At 42.5% G+C, this 13963-nt stretch overlaps 1 long non-coding RNA gene across 1 annotated transcript in view; it reads left to right on the top strand.

Moving 5' to 3' along the window:
- The first annotated feature begins 1826 nt into the window (after positions 1-1826).
- Gm35529 overlaps positions 1827-13963 on the top strand; it is a 31423-nt gene continuing 19286 nt past the window's right edge. Inside the window, exon 1 of the long non-coding RNA XR_867054.1 lies at positions 1827-1902. This is a non-coding gene — a long non-coding RNA (predicted gene, 35529). The remainder of the gene's footprint in view (positions 1903-13963) is intronic.

Below are 13963 nucleotides of genomic sequence, written 5' to 3'. Positions count from 1 at the left end.
ATACATTTTGAAAAGTGTAGTTAATGACAAGTTCTGACTGCCCCAGGACTAGGAGAGAGGTCACTAATCTTTAGGGACCTGGACGGCGGTGTGGGTGTGCGGAAGTCATGCTCACCTAGCCTCCTGTCTCGAGCAGAAAGTTTATTGTGGGCAGATTTCAGAAAATGACCCATTCAGAGATACTTGTCTTTGCTCTGTGATGCTTCAGCCTGCTCTAAGGGCATGGCTGGAGATACTTTCAAATATCGTTGTGTTAACAGATTTTTGCAGGGGACCACAATTCACAGGAAAACCCACTTCCAGCACAGGCCTGGAGAGCAATCAATAAAGCAGGCAGAGAGAAGTTACCCTAGCTTAATTAGCTTGGGCTTGATGACAGATGGGTAGAGCTGGGGCAAGGAGACATCGCCACTTAGCTGCAGACCCTCGATGCTGGAACATCACTCTTCTTTTCAAAACTTTATCAAGACCATTTCACAAAGGGAACTTGCTAGAAAACCCCCTTTTAGAGGAAAAAAGGAAGGTAGAGAATATGTTCCATCAGGCAGCAAAGCAACCACTTAGAGACACAGCACTTTGATTATACTCTGGGAAAGAGAGAATTGGATTTTAACTACCATGCCAAGTCCCTCACCTACGGGGCAAAATTATAAAAGCTCTCTGCATCACCCTTGTTATTACTACATATTCAGACGAGGGCAAAATTAAAAAAACAGGGCTATTCGTCAAGAGTGGCTTGTTACTTGCATTGGGCTGTGTAATATGTGGTTTGGTAGCACAAGTTGGGGCATGGCGTTATGTTTACTGGATTTGGCCGGAGGGCTTTTCCTAATGGTTTGGGCAATGAATGAGTATATCTAGATGTTGCCCTTTCTGCTCCTAATCTCAAGTAGAACCAGTGAGTTTTAGAAGAAAATTTTCCAAAGGGCCTCTCTATCCCCAAGGGATTGATTTTTTTTTTCCCCACTATCAAGATATTACCACTAAAGAGCTCTTGGGTCAGTGGGGAGAGCCTTCTAACCCTTGGCTGCAGTTGTTTGTGTGTGCTACAGTAGCCTGAAATCTTAGTCATAAGCAATAATACACTGTTTTATTTTCCGTGTGTGTGTGTGTGTACGTATGTGTGTGTGTCTGTGTGTTCCCATGCCTGTGCATATGAACTCATACATTTGCATGTGAAAGGCAGAGGTCCACTTCAGACACTATCCTCAAATGCTCTCCACCTTGTTTTCGAGACAAATTCTCTCATTGTACCTAGATCCCATGGAAACTGTAGGCTGGCTATTCAGTGAGCTTTCAGGGATCTACCTGCTTCCTGCCCTTCACTCCAGAACACATACATACCAGCCAGATCTGGGACCACGGACTTTTGCTATCAGGACAGACGTAGTACTGGTAACCTGAAGTCAGAGCCTTATACTTTGACTAACTCCACCATCTTCTCATCTCCTACAATTGCTTTTTGATCTAAGTACTCAACACTGCTTTCATGAAAGTGCTCCTGAGCAGGGGGATCACACAGTTAGGGAATCATCTCACCCTCCAGAAGAGCCTTGTCCAACACAGGGAGAAGACTAACATGGTAAATATGTCCTCTCTCTTGTTCTGTTACCACAGTAAATTTCTGGAAATGCTGCTCTGCCCTATCTATACAATATTTCTATGTCTTTCACCTAGCTGTGTAGCCTGCTACCATGTTCAGGCATAAGCATCTTTGTCTAGGTGATTGCATAAAATATTTTCCATGATTTGAGAGTTTGGGGAAAAAAAAGAGTAACTTGTCTAAAGGACTAAAGGTTGTGTGTGTGTTCATTCCAGATTGCTGCTGACTGCCTAGGCTCTAACTGCAGATGGGAAGAGGGGCTCCATTTCCGAGGAGCCAGTGAGATCATAGCAGGGCACGTGAGTGAAAAATATGTTTTTAAATGTTCTTCCTTGTATCACTGGCACTTTGTGCTGTAATATTCTTGTTATGACAAATTTCAAACTTGAACTCTATCAGATAGCTTATAAAGTTCTTGCTTATGTAAAACCCATTTTCCTGAGACTGCAGAAGCAAACCCCGACCCACCTCTGCAAGGAGCTCACCTTCTAGTGGGAGAAGACAGATGTTGTAAAGGTAAACTTACAGACACACAGTATTCCTCCAGATTGCAGGAAGTGCTGTGCAGTGCAGGGGTAATGGGGTAGAGCATGGTTGACTAAGGAGAGACTGTTATTAAGTATGCAAGTGTCCTGTGAGCCTCATGCTATGAAGTGCACACCATGGAATTGTTACCTCAGAAGTCATCTCTTAGGAGCTACTATGGGGTCTTCGTGATAATTGACGGAGAAAGTTGCTATTATACAAAGTCTATGTCAGGCTGAGGGCATAGAACATGCAGCAGCCTTGTGGCATGAATAAACAACCACCAAACCCAGAAAATATGGCAGATGCCAATAAGAGCTTGATGACAGGATCCTGATATAGCTGTCTCCCGAGAGGCTCTGCCAGTGGATGCTCACAGTCATCCATTGGACAGAGCACAGGGTCCCCAATGAAGGAGCTAGAGAAAGGACCCAAGGAGCTGAAGGGGGTTGCAGCCCCATAGGAGGAACATCAATATGAACTAACCAGTACCCCCAGAGCTCCCTGGGACTAAACCACAAATCAACACATGGTGGCACTTGTGGCTCTAGCTGCATATGTAGCAGAGGATGGCTTAGTCCTCAATGAGAGGAGAAGCCCTAGGTCCTGTGAAGGTTCTATGCCCCAGTATAGGGGAATGCCAGGGCCAGGAATGGGAGTGGGCGGGTTGGGGAGAAGGGGTAGGGGGGAAGGGATAGGGGATTTTTGGAGGGGAAACTAGGAAAGGGGATGACGTTTGAAATGTAAATAAAGAAAATAGCTAATAAAATATATATTAAAAAGCTGGAAAAGAAAAAAAATTAGCCAAATGTTCTGTTCTCTTCTCCTTTAATTCTTAATGTCTGTGTACATTATAAAATATATTATGCATATAAAAAAGCATTGCTTAAACGAAAAATATTTTTTGTATAATATCAAAAAAAGAAAAGAAAGAAAGAAAGAGAGACAGAAGGAAAGAAAGAAAGAAAGAGAGAGAGAGACAGAAGGAAAGAAAGAAAGAGAGAGAAAGAAAGAAGGAAAGAAGGAAAGAAAGAAAGAAAGAAAGAAAGAAAGAAAGAAAGAAAGAAAGAAAGAAAGAAAGAAAGAAAGAAAGAGAAAGAAACTCAGTCTATTGGGCTTTGACGCTTGAGAGGTCAGTAGGTGAGGAGGTGAAGCAAGTTTGGGAAGACTCCCAGCTGCCTTGCTTTGTTAGGGCAGAGGAGAGGAACAGGCTGACGCTTAGAGAAAGACTGGGATGCAGGAGAGTTCAGAGCATTTGGGTCCATCCTTCCGGGAGTCTCTGATACCCACTACGTTTCCAGCATCAGGTCTATAAGTATGGCGTTGCCATAGTAAATTTCTGCCCTCTCTAGGAGTCATGACTTGTTATCAAGTTATAATATAACGTGTGTTTTGGTGCACACACACATATAGAGGGAGACAGAGAGACAGAGGGAAAGATACAGCGAGACAGGGAGGCAAAGAGAGACAGGAAACAGGGAGAGAGACACAGAGAGAGAGACAAGAGACAGAGAGACAAGAAACAGAGAGAAAAGAGACAGAGAGAGACAGAGACAAGAGACAGACAGAGGGAGAGAGACAGAGAATACCACTGAGAGGTGATATATTTGATAACTGAACCCAGCAGACATTTCTGTGGTGCCCAGGAGGAGATTTTTATATATTTGTGTCAACCTTAGTGCTGAGCACAGTTCAACTCACACCGTGGACTCAGAAAATAGTCCATAGAGGAATGAATGACAGACTCAATTATGCTTAGGGCAGAGGTTATCAAGTCTGGGTATGTATCAGAGATTGCCTTGTTAAAAATGCAGGTAGAAGGACCTTGTCTCCCGAGATTCTGCACCTTTAGTGAGCAGCCCGGGGGAGCACCCAGCTTTAGTAAGTGGGATTAGCAGAACTGACTAGCAAAGCAGAGATAGAAAATGAGACTTGCCCTTCCTGTTACTGGTAAGAACCTTCATGCTTGGGCAGAAATGACGTCTACAATATCCTAAGTTGTCGACTCAGAAAAGAGCCTCTGAAGAATCCTTTTCAGATTCCATTCTCAAATGCATGAGAACGCTGGCCCTTTTCATCCTGCAACTTGGCCAGGGTCTTAATGGTTTTCTCCCCTCCAAGAATGTCCTTCTTTCTCTGCGGAAGGGACACACTGGGTTTGGGGGTGGACCATGGGTTAGAGGTAATTTAGAAGGTAAGGGGACACAATAATACACTTGAATTGTATACAAGAATGTTTGCGATTTTTAAAAATTTCAGTCTCCTTTAAGTAAGCTGAGATAAAAGTTTCTCTGTGGTTATGATGGTTATAATTTCTCTTTAAAGAAAAGGAGGTTTAAACCTTTTGTTTGGGGTTTCATATACTCAATTGTTTTCTGGCTTCTGTAACAGAATCTCTGATGAAAGCGTCTTGGGGTAGAAGATTTATTACTCAGGCTCACAGTTTGAGGGGACACAGTCGATCATGTTGGGGAAGGCATGGTGAAGGGAGCAGTATCAGCTGTATCAGCTGGGCATGGTGTTCACTGTCAGGAAGATAAGAAATACGTCTGTTTTGGATGGTGCTCATCCTGCCTGCCTGCTTGCCTCTGTCTGCCTCTGCCTACCTGCTTCTGCCTGTCTGCCTGCCTGCTTCTGCCTGACCCTGCTTGCCTACCTGCCTGCCTCCTTCCTTCTTACTTCGTTCCTTTTCCCTTCCTTCCTTCCTTCCTTCCTTCCTTCCTTCCTTCCTTCCTTCCTTCCTTCCTTCCTCCCTCCCTCCCTCCCTCCTTCCTTCCTTCCTCCTTCCCCCTAGCCTTTGCTCCTTCCCTCCCTCTCCCTCTCATCCCCCTCCTCTCCCCCTCCCCTCCCCCTCCCTCTCCCTCTCATCCCCCTCCCTCCCTCCCTCTTTCTTTCTTTCTTTCTTTCTTTCTTTCTTTCTTTCTTTCTTTCTTTCTTTCTTTCTTTCTTTCCTTCCTTCCTTCCTTCCTTCCTTCCTTTCGTTCTTTCTTTCTTTCTTTCTTTCTTTCTTTCTTTCTTTCTTTCTTTCTTTCTTTCTATTCAGCCTGGGAACCATGGTGCCACTTTCATTAGTTAAGTCCTGAGATGTATCTGAAAGGTGACTCTAAGCCTAGTTAGGTTGACAGTGAAGCCCAACCTTCACAAGCATCTGGATTCTCAGATAGCTGAGCTCTTTCAGTGACTAGCAACCACCTCTTCTTGCTGTTTTTGGGTGGAAATATTATAGGTGGAAAAACTACTTGACTCTTCGAGAGAAAGTTTGTTTGGAGTAGAAAGTTGGGCACAAAAACGTCCCATAGAGCATACTTTGCCATAAACAAAGCAAAACCCCTGGGAAGATGAAAGTGAAGAAACCCTAAGTGTCCCTTCCGTGACTCAGACATTGGTTTAACATCAAGAAGTTCACTCTATTTCCTAGGCCCAGCTGTCCAGATAAAAAGATTAAACTCCCAAGGGGAGATTCCTATGGCTTTATTGGAGATGTGACTTTCTGATTAGTGAGCTCTGGGTGTGAACATTAGAGAGGCAGTGTCTACAACACATGGGTAAACTAGTCATGATAAGAAAATGTTCATTTCCATAAACTTCTTTTTAAACTCTGATCTAGTTTGAAGTCATCATTATTTACCTAAGCCAGTGGTTAATACTTAAATTATAAGTATGCACTTCATCCATGAAATCTCTTCTTCATGAGTAGGATGGAACTATACTAACCAGATGACCCTCCGCTTGTACGATGTTCAAGTTGGCCGTAGCATCTTCTGCAGCACCTGAAGGATCAGTTATCACTAGCAGATAAGCTGGTCATCATCCAGTTTGGAGCTGGGGATGACAAAGAGCTCACACTCTTTCTTCTCATTGCAAATAGTGTCACGCTTACTACATCAATTCCTAAAACCTCCCCACATGTCTGGCAAAATTTGGGCTGCTTCAGAACAGAATAGCAAAATGACTGGTAGATGTTTTACAGGGCTAAATCGCTGATTTTTAAATAATGGTTATTTGCTTGGAGAGATTTTTTTCTTTTCTTTTTTAAATCTCCCATCACAAAACTATTGCCCTCCACATCATGGTTCCATTGTCACACTGGAGATTTTAGTTTCCTGTTGAATGAAAAGAACATTGGCAGCATCATGACAGTCTCAAATCCATATTTTAAATCCGTCTAAAAACCCTAAAATCTGGGATCATTGTACTACATCAATAAAATCTCATTAAACATGCTGAGGTTGTTTTATTAAGTAGGTTTGAGTCAAGACTATTGCTTATTAAGTATGAGTGAGCTACTTAGAGAAAGTTGCACTGAAATGACTTGGGTTTTATATTGTCATATCTGTTGCGAGATAGAAGTCACATGACAGAGCACAAGGAGAGGTGCCTTCCTGCTTCTTGATAATCTACCCATTTCCCTCACCCACAACGCCACTCCCTGACTTCGTGTATCTTTCTCTTCAATCAAGCCCTCTCTTCTTGTCATACCACAGGCCAAAAGGTAGCTATGGTGGTTTGAATAGGTATGGACCCCAAAGACTCATGTGTTTGAACTCTTGGCCATAGGGAGTGGCACTATTAGGAGGTGTGATCTTGCTGGAGTAAGTGTGGTCTTGTTGGACAAAGTGTGTCATTGTGGAGGTAGGGTTTGAGGTCTAGATATTTTTTAAAAAACTATTTATTTATTTTTTATTTATTTATGTATTTACTTATTTACTTATTCACTTTACCTCCTGATCACTGCCTTCCTCTCGGTCACCCCCCCCCCACACACACACACATATTCCTCCCCCTCTCCCCTCCCCTTCTTTTCTGAGTGAGAGGGAACCCCTGCATATCCCTCATCCTAGCACTTCAAGTCTCTGTGAGGCAAGGTATATCCTCCCCACACTGAGGCCAGACAAGGCAGCCCAGCTGAAAGAACATATCGTACATATAGGCAACAGCTTTTAGGATAGCCTCTGCTCCAGTTGTTTGGGAGCCACATGAAGACCAAGCTTCGCATCTGCCACATATGAGCAGGGAGGCCTAGGTCCAGCCCAGGTATGTTCTTTGGTTAGTGGTTCAGTCTCTGAGAGCCTCAAGGGTCCGGGGTTTTGAGGTCTTATATGCTCCACCTATGTCCAGCATGGGTTTCCGTGTCCTGCTGCTTACAGATCAACATGTAGAACTCTCAACTTATTCTTCAGCACCATGTCTGCCTGGACACTGCCACACTTCCCACCATGACAATAGTAGCCTAAACCTCTGAACCTGAAAGCCAGCCCCAATTAAATGTTTTCCTTTATAAGAGTTGCTGTGGTCATGGTGTCTCTTCAGAATAATGAAAGCTAAGACAGTAGCATACCATGGAGGATCTTTTCCATGTGCAATCTTAACTGGCTCAGTGAAAGGCCACTGTCTGCACTAGGCTTCTATTGCTACTTAACAAGAGCCTTGCTGCATTGTAGTTTTTATGAAGCATGCATTTATATTTCAGTTTCAGTTGTTTGGGTGATACAAGTTCAATTCCAGGAGTCAGAGTTTCTTACAGAGCTTCAATCAAGGTCTTGGCTGGGACTGCAATCTTAATCAAAGACTCAGTGTCCATTTCCAAGGTTTCTCACAGGTTGTGTGTAGGGTTCACCTCCTCAGGTACAGCTGGGTAGAAGACTCCATATTCTTTCTGGCTTTTGTCTGGATGCCACCCTCAATTCTTAGCCTCAACAAGCTTTCCCAATATGGCAGCTTGTTCCATTAGATCTCATAATACAGTCTGCAAGCCGGAGGGTACTTACTGCCATTTTAGTATGGTCACAGACATGAGTTTGCGTCGTAGATTCCACATTTTGCTAGTAAGAAACAAGCCATGAGTCCCATACACTCAAGGGAAGTCTGCTACACAAGGCATGACTGGGAGGGCTTAGGGGTCTATTTTTGGCATCTAGGTGCTACATCCTCAAGCTTCAACCTCAATGTTCTTATGGTACCCACTTCTCCCTACATCACAGGATGATGCGTAGCCAATAGTAACACCAAGGTCAACCTCATCTGTAACAGCACTACCACTTTTGCTAACAGCATATCCTAACAAACCCATCCACTGAGCAGACGAAGGCTTTAAGACTGTGAAATGGAATTAGTTAAATTTCAAAACTATTCACAGAACTAAATCCGTGGTGGAAGAGCTTAGATTATTCGGCATGCTTTCCATGACTACATTCTTCCAACCACCAAACGTTTAGCAGGGACTGTCTATATAATATAGGACCTTAGGGGCTTTTATGTTCCAAATTATTTTTTTTTAAAAAAATAAGTGTACACTGCAGAATGCTGCCTTTCTCTTCCCCACTGACAGGCAAGGTAAAGGGCCAGCCAGGGAGTGACAGCCAAAGAAGTTCCAGACCAATTTGCTGTAAATTATTGGGACGATATGTCAACTCCTGGGATCAGAGGGCTTGGAATGTAGTCACTTAATTGCGTGTATGTTGCTTCTGTTGGGTGGAAGAGGCTTAGAATTTTAATGCAAGTGGTTAATCATGGTTTCCCAAGGAGAACACTGTCACTCAGGGGTAATTAATTAAGTTTTTACGTGAACGAAAAGTTTAGAGACGCATGCTAAACACCACTATGAGCTGTAATTTGTGACTTCTGGGCTTTGGCAATTACAGAATTATAATGTAAGCCTTCCTGTCAGGAAATATATCATTTCCCTTTTTTACCTTTACTTCAGACTTCCTTCTAGAGGTTAATTTGGAAATGGGGGACACTGTATGGGCTGAAAGTAGAGAAATTGCTGTTCAATCACCAGGTATTTGGTTTACTGTTTTTTTCTGTTTTTTTCTTGGCAGAGGATATGTCGTTTACTTTGTCCATGTAAGGTTTTCATTTGATTTAACAGCATAATAAACACTTATAAAAACATTAATATTTTATTACTAAGTTATATTATTATTATTATATTATTTCTTTTCAGAAAATATAGGCCTTTGTGGCTCGCAGAATTACCATACTGGGAACAAAGGCAGAAGTAAATTTTGAGGGAACATCCTCACTTAGAAAGAAAGTCTCAGATACATTTTGGAGTGCTGAATTCAAGCTAAAAAGCAAATAATAATAATAATAATAATAATAATTATTATTATTATTTAAAAGATGATGACCAAAATCTCTGCCATCACTTGCAGCTTTGGAAAGAGTAATGTACCTTTATAGAGAATGCCTGTACCTTGATTCATTGGGTATTGAGTGCAGTTGACTCTGAGTCACTCAAACCATTGTTTTTGTGAGTTGTAAATGACTTGAACTGAGGTCGCTAATAACATGTATCTGCCTCTCTACTGTAGCTTTTGTGGATTTTGAAAATCAAGTTGAATATGAATGCTTCATATTAGATTTTATCCACTTATGGAATCCTGGCTTTGCCCAGTGGCTTATCAACTCTGCCTGTACCGAGCAGCTAACGTGAGTCAGAATTCTTGGGGAAGTTGGCCTTGCTAACAGAAACGTTTTGACTCAGCAGGGGTGGTGATGCTTTCATTATTGCTCAGTTCCTATCATGGAAAACAGTACTCCAATTCATTCATCAAAAACGCACCCAAACTTAGCCTCTAATATGTTCCAGGCCTAGCTCCAGATAGCATTCAGAAGACACCACAAAGCAAGAGGCCATAGCTTTTATCCTTATACTTGGGGTAAGAAAACACATGATAGACATAAAAATTAGTCAGTCTCACGATGCTCAAGAAGATGATATGGGCTAGGGCAATAAGGAAGAAGATGATATGGGCTAGGGCAATAAGGAAGAAGATGATATGGGCTAGGGCAATAAAGAAGAAGATGATATGGGCTAGGGCAATAAGGAAGAAGAATCAGGCACAGCTGAGAGACACCATCCTTGGGTGGGAACTCAAGGGCTGATCGCTCAGTTAAGCATCAGGGTGGGAATGGGGTTACCTGGGCAAAGTTCTTATGGAGGGAAAGCCTCAAACTCTGCGGACGGGAAGAACATTGCAGCAAAGAGATTGGCAAGGCCACGAGCTTCAAGGGGGAATGACCAAATGTTCAGTACAGATGGTCCTTTGTATAATCTTGCATATACTAGACACGATGAAACTGTAACTTGGTGGATTGTGGTTCTTATAGAGAGCTTTGGGGAACTTACAATATAACGTTCAGGCAATTCCTTTGAGAGTTCAGTGCTTCAGGGAATAACAATACAAACTTCAGTGTGTATCTTAATTGCCTAGTTTTTGAATACATAGTCTAAATTTTTATTGTTATATACTGTTGTTCTCTAAATGCATCTTCTTATGGTGAATTGATTATTCTAAATTAGGATGTTCTAACACTGTTTTAAGAAATCTGATGACTATAGTAAGGTAGGACCTCATGACTTATGGTTTGAGTGTTACAATGTTGAGAACAGACATTGCAGGGTGTTCTAGGATCTGGAGAAGGTGCGACAGCTAAAGCCACTTCCTGCTTTTTCTGAGAAATTGAGTTCTGTTCCACACATCGCTCTGGACAGCTCAGAAATACCTGTAACTGCACTCCAGGGGCCTGGTCTCCTTGGATACTGCTCTCATGTCAGTGTACTCTTGCACAGATAGATAGACACACACACACACACACACACACACACACACATATATTTGTATATGGACATTTATAAATATGTCTTAAAATATAGTGATTTAATTTCCTGAGACTGATTCTATAGATTACTGGTGAGATTGAGAATATAAAAATTGGTTAGAGAACATCAAAATTTTGTCATCATTCTATAGAATCTGACTTAGCCAATCAGTAAGCTCATGAGTATGAGTCCCATTTTCACATGACACTTATATTTTAATAATTTAAAATACAATCATTATGAATGCCTGCTGTATTTTCAGCACATGTGTGAAATTTCAAATAATTGAGAATGAATTTGTTTTAATATCCTACTAACTTAACTTTGTGTCCTCTGTGCACTCCTAGGTGTGGGGCCATCCACTGGAATACAGCCAACCCCTCCCTAGTCCACTGTAGGGAGTGAAGTATATGTATGTGTGTTATATGTATAAAGTGTTTTATATATATATATATATATATGTGTGTGTGTGTGTGTGTGTGTGTGTGTGAAATTTGTGTTATATATTTAAAATGTGATATATATATATATATATATATATATATATATATATATATATATGTTATATATTTAAAAGAAGACATGAAGTTAGGGGGTGGATCTGTGTGGGGTTTGGATGAATAGCATAAAAATTCTCAATTAATAAAATTTGTATTTAAGAAACAATTTAATGCAGTGCTTGCCATCAAGGTGACAAGACCTGGCATCTGTGAGGTGAAAGCTGAGTGACAGGATGCCTGCTAAGTCAGTGAGGTGAGAATGACATCAGCCGAGAGAGCACAGGCTGCTCTCAGGACGACCTGGGTTGCATTCCTAGTACTCACTGCAACTCACAGCCATTTAAAAACCCCAGTTCCAAGGGATCCGACAGCCTCTGCTGGACTGTGTGGGTAGGAACCAGGCGCACACATGGTGCACATAGATCAGTACAGAGAAACATTAAATAAAAACAAATAAAAATGTATCTGGCTAAAGAAGCTTCCTGGAAGTGAGAGCAATTGATGTGGATTTCAGGCTAGTGGTGTGACAGAAACCATGGAAGGACAATTGCGTTGTTCCCCATCCTAGGATCCATTCATTCATCCTTTATTTTAGACTCTGGTGTCTAACCTCCAAGGTTATCCCCGGTATCCACACCTCCTCTAGTGTGAAGCCCACATCAGCTTGTACAGGTCTGATGTTAATCTCAGTTGCCGGCTTGATGAGATTTAGACACACCTGGGAGACAGGCCTCTGAGGATGCTTCTGACAAATTATTTTGATTAGGCTAATGGAGGCAGGAAGAGCCGCTTATTGTGGGCGGCAGGATTCCTTGGGCTGGGATCATGACCTGAATAGAAAGGAGAAGGTGAGAGGCGCACCGGCACTCACCACGGAATAACCTGATGTCCTTCATCTGACGGATGTATAATGAAACTGAGGTATATTTGCGTAACAGAATACTACTCAGTTGTGAAGAAAAATTAAATCGTGAACTTGGCAGGTATGTGGATAAAAGGAGAAGAGATAATATTGAGTAACAAAATTCAGACCCAGAAAAACAAACACTGTGCTGTGTTTGTGTGTTCTCTCCCATCTGTGATTCCTACCTCGGATTCCTCAGGCATGAGTATAAAATACGGATTCATTGCAGAAACTAGAAATGTGAAACAGGACCATGAAGAGGCAGATAAAGAAGGGAATAGCAGGTGATATGAAGAGAAACAGGGAAAGCAGGGAGAGGTTGGTAATGGGGGGGGGAGGTCAATACAGAAAGAAAGGGATGAAGGGTGATGAGTACAGATCAATAAATATCTCTATATCGCTATATCATATATATATATATATATATATATATATATATATATATATATATATATATATGGAAGTTACGCTTCTTTTCCTGACAACGATCCACATAAGAGCCATAGACTATTTAATGTATATCCCAGTACCTGGCATTGGATACCTCCATTTTATTTGGTCAGGGGAGTCCAAGATACCCCCTAAAATATAAGAATTTATCATAGTAATACTAATAATCTTAACATAGTAATAAAAACATAGTAATAGTAATACCACATTATAGTTATAGAAAACTAGCCCCGCACTGAGTACTCTGCAGGCTTCGTTAACAGATGTACCTGGCCATAAAATAAAATTATTAGAAACTTCAAGCCTTCTTCTCCACAGTCTGTTGAGGCAGAGAAAGCCTTCGGGCTGCTAACATTCTTTACATTCTAGTATTATTTTTCTGGGATTTCTGTATGAGTACTGTAATTAGGCCATTTCCTCTCACCCTCTCCCTGTTACGTCTTCCTTTATCCGTGGAGAAGATGACTTTCCCTCTAACCACTAATTGCCTACAGCTCTTTATCTACAGCACAGCCTTGTGCGGGTTTTCCCCATCCACACTGTGGTGGCCACGGTGCTTGTCACTATTCAGGTCTCTTGTAGGTAGCCATATTGTTAGGGTCTTGTGGGTGCTGTTAGCATTTTGTTTAAGCTCTGCCCCACAGTTACCTGGCAACAGCCAGGTGTGCCTGACTCACTATAAAAGAGGCTGCTTCCCAGACCTCTCTCTCTTGCTCTTGCCTTTCTGCTCCTGCTTTGTTCTCTCGCCCCTTCCCCTTCTCTCCCCTTCCCCTTCTCTCCCCCTCCCCCTCCTCTCCCCCTCCTCTCCCCCTCCCCTCCCCCTCTCCCCCTCCTCCTCCCCCTCCCCCTCCCTCTCCCTCTCCCTCTCCCTCTCCCGTCCTCTGCCTTCCTCTGTCTCTACTACCCTCTTAACTCCCCTCCCCAAGTCCTAAATAAACTCTTTCACCCTGTGACTGTTCCCTCAGGGGGAAGGATGCCCCGGCATAAGCCTGCTGAGGCAACCCCTTCCTCCACACCTTACTGCACCTCCACCAGAGATTTTCCTTCTCTCCTTTATCTTTTTATAAAACACAACAGGTGCAGCTTCCCTGTGGATCCCAGAGACACACTATCTCACAACAGTTATGCCTGCCTCTTAAGACCTCGTGCCTTTGGCTCTTCCCGTCTTTCTATCCCCTGTGGTGAGATGTGCCTAGGGTGTAGGGTTTGGGTTATAGATGTGTCAGCTGAGGCTAGCCATCCTATGGTCACTATTGGCTCTCTGTGGCTTTCTGTAATGGTCTCCGTCTGATAGGAAAAGACGCTTCCTTGATGAGGGGTGAGAGCTCTACTTACCTATAGGCATAAAGATAAACATTTAGAATGCAGGCAGG

The sequence above is a fragment of the Mus musculus genome, chromosome 2, assembly GCF_000001635.26.
Source record: "Mus musculus strain C57BL/6J chromosome 2, GRCm38.p6 C57BL/6J".
Lineage (NCBI taxonomy): Eukaryota > Metazoa > Chordata > Mammalia > Rodentia > Muridae > Mus > Mus musculus.
Note: the sequence above shows the minus strand (reverse complement) of the source record. Positions and strands in the feature narration are given on the sequence as shown.